Genomic DNA, 6000 nt, shown 5'->3' with positions numbered 1-6000 from the left:
TTCATTTATTTTTAAAGGAAAATCACCAACAGCGGCCGAGATCTACTGGAGTTTTTTCATTCTATACTGCGATTTATGAAGGGTACCCTGTGAAAATACGAGTTTTGACGAGACGGGATGGACATATAAGGTCAAAAAGCTTGGGGAATTGAACTTTAAGGTGAAGACTGCGGGTTCAGTAGCAGCAGAACCTGATCAGTATCAGTTGACTCCGATATACTTTGAAAATGAACTTGGGGATTTAGAGTCAGACGTGCTACCGTTGCACCTTGGGGTACTTAATTTAAAAAAATAGAAAAAACAATCAGTGTTCCTGGATCTGTAATTGAGAACAACACCTGCACAAGAGCTGCGCAGGAAGAATAAAATGTGGTCTGGGAAGAAGAGACTCTCTTTGGAAGAGCTGCGCTCTTCATAGGAGATTTTTTTTTTGTGAAGCTGATTTGTCTCCTTTGGGGAATTCAAAGGTATGGACAGCCGTGACTTCGTGGCGCAACGGTAGCGCGTCTGACTCCAGATCAGAAGGCTGCGTGTTCAAATCACGTCGAGGTCAGCTGTTACTTTTTCAGGTTCTGCTGGTCCTGAACACGGAATTCACACAATGCAGTTGAGTTCTATCTGTACACCACATAGATAATCTAAACAAAATAGAGCAGTACAGGACACGCAGTGTGGAGCTCACACAGGCTTACAGTCCCCAGCATTGGAGTGAGGAGGAAAAAAAGAACTTTGTTTTTTTTTTAAGAGAAAAGGCACAGTTCACATCTGCTTAACATCACGTCCAACTTTAGAGACAGCTACATCAGATAATGGAATCACAGAAGTTTCAGATAACTTTTTTTTTTATACAGGTTCAAGCAAACCTGAAAGTTAATGAGTTTCCGGACACTTTTGTTTTATTAAAAAGTGTCTGAAGCCTGAAAATGTAATTTGAAAAAAAAAACCGCTGTTGGACATTAGCAGGTGCTTTTTGTAACGATTTGCTATTTCATGCTGGAAAACAAAGGAAACAGACCCAACGTTTGCTTTCAGGTGCGGTTCATTACATAATATACATCTATTACTGAGGAGCTATAATAAAATTTACACGAGCCAGGTAGAAGTCGAACCTATAATCTTATGATCCGAAATCAGACGCGTTGTTTATTAAACCGCTGGCATTTCACATGACTTGAATTTCCCCATAGTGTGCTCAGCGCCTCTACTAGTAATGCACCGCTCCGTCTAAAATTTCAAAGTGAGAAACATGTGTTTTCTGATTTTTTATGAGTTTTAAAATATAATCTCTTTAAATCAGACAAGGGGTTTATGTTTCGCACTGAAATTCCGATTGACTGAGAATTCAAAGAAAGACTGTTTTCTTCCACAACACCGTATAATTATCACATCCACCAGACTCCCCAACCTCTCCAGACCTTGCTGGGTGAGCAATTGCTCTGATAAATTAGGTCACGTACCATGTTAAATCATTTCTTCTCAACACAACATTTCCTGGTGCACGTTTTCTCTATGAAAAAAAAAAGACATTTTTCCCTTGCACGATTTCTCGTTTTTTATCAAAGCGTACAGAAATAAAAAAGAAGAAGAAATAGTGTCGCAAAAGAACTCTATCGCCCTTGGGAGATGTCAAACGCATTGGACATGAAAATGCCAGATAAAAGCCAGTTCTCTTCGTTTCTCAGTGTCGGGGCTGCTATGTAAAAGAGGCAATTTGCTCTGAGCGCAGGTTCAGCGCTTACTGAACGCAGATGTCTCAGAGCGGTGTGTCCAAGTGGCTGTAAAAGGTGATGGTTGTCCTGTCACCGTAGCCTAGTTGGATAAAGCGCTTCTCTATTAACCAAAAGAACCGAGATTCAAATCCCAGCCGTGTCTTTCTTCCTATCTTGTAGTACAGAACGTATCATTTCGGGCAATCACAAAGGGCTTAATTTCGTTAAATGCAGGTGTTCATTTTCTTTCTGGAAAACTTTTTTTCCGTTTTTGATGAAATTCACACAGCTTGCGAAAAATGAAATTCAATTCTTGGTTATCAGTGCAGAAGAAATATTACCGGCTGGCAAAATAAACGGTAAGATTATTATTTTTTAACCGAAAACTTGTGATTCGATAGAAGAATCCGCCAGTCAGTCTCTGTGGCGCAATCGGTTAGCGCGTTCGGCTGTTAACTGAAAGGTTGGTGGTTCGAGTCCACCCAGCAATGGGATTCTTCTGCAATGTAAATGTTGTCTGAAATCAATTGGATTTCTCGGCGAAACCATAACCATTTTAATATTTGCAGGAAATGCGAGTGTTTAACACGTGTCAGGGTCACCGGGAAATGTCCAATAATGCCCAACATTGCAACTCCCCAGAAAACCATATTCACTCAAAAAAAATTATCGTTGAATCTTCATTTATACTCCAGTTGAATCCTCTGCTGAAATATTTTAAAAATACAATGCAGGTTTGTTTGAGAACTTGACAAGCATTGTTACGATAGCACTGTGCAGTTGGATTTTGATATTTTGACATATTTACCTTAATTTTAAACATAAATACTATACAGTCTATTGTATTTTTAAAATAAGTTAGCCGAGGATGCAAAGGGGTGAAAGGGAAAGGTCAGAAGGTATAGTAAAAACAAGGTTAGGATTGGTGGAGGTGGTAGGGGTGTTGATCGTTTTTCTCTGTAGAGGATGATTGAGTTTTTTATCCTTCTCTGAAGTGAGAAATTGGAAGAGTTGGGAGTTGAGGGATCTGATGAGGTTAGTTATAAAAGGAAGTTGATGTGGAGCTGTTAGCCGTAAAACTTCCTAACGTCTTTAAACTGCAGTAAGCAAAGATAAAGGAAATTATCTTTGCTTACTGCCCTGTCTTTCTCACACCTGAAGAAGGCTCCACGGCCAACACGTTATGTTTCCTTTCTTCTCTTTTCAGCATGGAATAATCCTTTACTTTTTCCTTTGCAGCCTACGCATGCTGACACAGCTACCCACCTGATATATAACATTCCTATAATCACAACTATGAATGTCCAATGTGGGTATTTTTTCCATTATTATTTATTTTGGCATTGAAGCATATTTTATGTAATACAGAAGTGTCATAATCACTGAAAAACATATTTTTTCATTTAGAAAGAATTAAAAAAATATAAATCACTATGAATTACATTTAGCCTGTTCTGATCTAGGTTTTCTATATACTTTAACATGCCATGTTCAGAATGTCACAACGCAGAAATGCAACAGTGAAGTTTTGTCATTACAAATGTTCGTGGTGAGTGATTTTGTCTCTCTTACCTTAGTGTCAGTGTTTTGGTAATGAGGAAGGAGGGAAAAAGTAATTCAGCAGAAGGGGTGCTATTTTGTTGACTATAAATCCTCACATGCCATGTTCAGAGGGTCATATTAAAAAAAGGTACAGTAAATTTTCTTATAGTTCATGATTTTCATAATTTGTTACATTGTGTCTCACACCTTTGTGTCAGAATACTGAGATGTTTTTTTTTTAAACAGGGGCCATCGCAATACAACAGAAAGAGCAATTAGCTTTTCCCTATGAATTCTCTCATGCCATATTCAGAAGGTCATATCTTAAAAATGGTACAGCAACATTTCCTGAAGTTCAGGATTTTGAGAGTCTGTTACATTGTGTCTCACACCTCATTGGCAGAATTGTGAGACAATTTTATAATCAGGAGGGAGGGTCATAGCAATACGCAGAAAGTGTCATCACCCTTTGCTCATCCTCCGTTAACCATATATTCTCATATGCCATGTTCTAAATGTCCCATTGTAAACTGCTATAATAACATTTCTTGCAAAATGCAAGATTTTAAGACTTTGAGAATTCACGTTTTGCCTTTGTCTTATTTACTTGTTGTCTAACATGCCAGTTTGTGTTATTGTGAGTTTTGAAAATTGGTTTTCGATTTTCTGAAATGTGTTTCATACAAAAATGCAATTTGGATAATCATTACTTACATATTCCCCTTTACTGAGGATATGTGCAGTAATCCACTCGGATTAGTATTTTTAAAAATGACTATAGAGAGCCATCTACAGGCGAAAGGCGGCATAACATCACAGCAGCAGCACTGGAACGAAAAACGCGAATAAGAAGCTGGCGAATAAGCAGCCAACTTCAGCCTCGTTAATACAATAGGATTGGGTGAGGTAGAAAAATATTTCTTCCTCTGAATCCTAACATTTTTGTAGGTGTTCTAGGACTTCTCGTTTCAGATAAAGCTGCCAATACATCACTTATTTCTACTCCATCAATATCAGCAGTGTTATCAGTACTGAGCCCTAAGTGTGGGTCCTGTCATCATAGAAAAACTTGAACGTATCAACTGCATTCACCTGAAAAAATCTGATAAAATTGAAAAATACATCGGAAACAAATTTACAGATCCAGAAGAGACTCATCATGAGACTCAAAACAGACCTGTTTTTAATTCTTTCCAGGAGGAAAGATTATTCAGATGCAAACATGGGTCCAAAATCAATGTACTCACCTATCTGTGTTGCTTCTTCAAATCCTTCAACTGAACGTCGGTATTAAGGGATGATATCATACAAATTTTGGTTTTCTTTTAAAGCACTTTTTAAAAAAAATATGAGCCTCTATTATAGTTGTCTTGGATGTTTCGCAAGGTATAATAGACCCCCTTGTGCCCTCTGCTAAAATATTATAAAATACAACAATCTTTATATATATATAGAACAGCATTTATGGTTACATCTATATTAAAATTAAGATAAATATACAAAAGTATTGAAATACAAATGTACAGTCCTAACATAATCATGCTGTCCAACTGTCTTTTTTGCTTTTCAAGTTCTCCAACAAATCTGTATTGTAATTTTAAATATTTTAACTAAGGGTGCAACGAGAGTATAAATGAATTCTCCCGCCAGCCATTTGAAGGTCAAAGTCCATGGCTGAATATGATTCCCTTGAATGCTGGCCATGACTGGTCATTCCCAGTGATAATGACTAATGTACTCACTTGTTTACTTGTTGTAGTTTGACACACAAAACAACTGCATTTCCTGCAAATATCAAGTGGATTAAGGTTTTACTAAGGAATCCAATTAAGTAGAATAATGAGAAATGGGCTCGAACCACTAACCTTTCAATTAACAGCTCCCAGAGACTCACGTGCAACCCTTTTCTCCATTTGCAAGCTTTTGGTAAAAAAAAAAGACTTTATTCTTGCCGGCCTGTAATATTTGTTTTGCACTGATAAGCAAGATCTGTGTTTCATCTTTCGCAAGCTGTATGAATTTCATGAAAAGCAAGTTGTTCTAGAAAGAAAATGAAAACTTGCATTTAACAAAATCAAGCCGCACGTGATCATCCATAGTGATACATTCTATAAGACAAGACAGGAAGAGAGGCACCACTGGGATTTGAACTCAAGATCTCCTGTTTAATAGGAAAACGCATTAACTAAATCAGCCAAAGTGCTGTCAGAGTATTAACATCATGTCTGATGTCAGTGATTGCAGCTGACGAGGAGGATCGCTGGAGGACAGTTCACTGTGAACAAGTCAGCCTGCATAATGAGGGGAAGAGACCAGCCTCTGTGATGCACTATAGAGTTACACTAACCTTCTGCCCTACTGTTCTCTGCTGCATTCTACCCTAGCAGATAAATATTGGTTTCCATGCGTGTAAGGTTTCTTTTTTTTGTCAAATATTTTCAAGCATATTTTTGCTGTTGAAAATAAGTTGTTTGTGGTTTTGAGTGTTGTGTTCCTCTTCCTTTAGTGTCACCCAAAGTGATACATTGTGCTTCGGCAATTCTTCGGGCTATAGTGTTTAGAGGAGTTCAGTTGAATTAGTTTGCATAGATAAAGTATTTATTTTCCTTTTAATCCTTTAAAGCATATTACATTGTCAATACATTGTATCTTTCTTCCTACTAATTGTCATCATTTTTTTTCTGGCTTGATCTCGTAATCAGATATTTCAGAATCTTCCTTAAAAACTAGTAAAAGAAGTGGGACACAT

General features: G+C 37.5%; 1 non-coding gene across 1 annotated transcript; it reads left to right on the top strand.

The window, feature by feature from the left end:
- Positions 1 to 481: 481 nt before the first annotated feature.
- On the top strand, positions 482 to 553 carry trnaw-cca (transfer RNA tryptophan (anticodon CCA)). The gene has a single exon. It is a non-coding gene; the product is annotated as a tRNA-Trp (tRNA).
- The last annotated feature ends 5447 nt before the right edge of the window (positions 554 to 6000 follow it).

This window comes from Lepisosteus oculatus, chromosome 14, assembly GCF_040954835.1.
Source record: "Lepisosteus oculatus isolate fLepOcu1 chromosome 14, fLepOcu1.hap2, whole genome shotgun sequence".
NCBI classification, from domain to species: Eukaryota; Metazoa; Chordata; class Actinopteri; order Semionotiformes; family Lepisosteidae; genus Lepisosteus; species Lepisosteus oculatus.
This window is presented reverse-complemented; position numbering and strand designations above follow the sequence as displayed.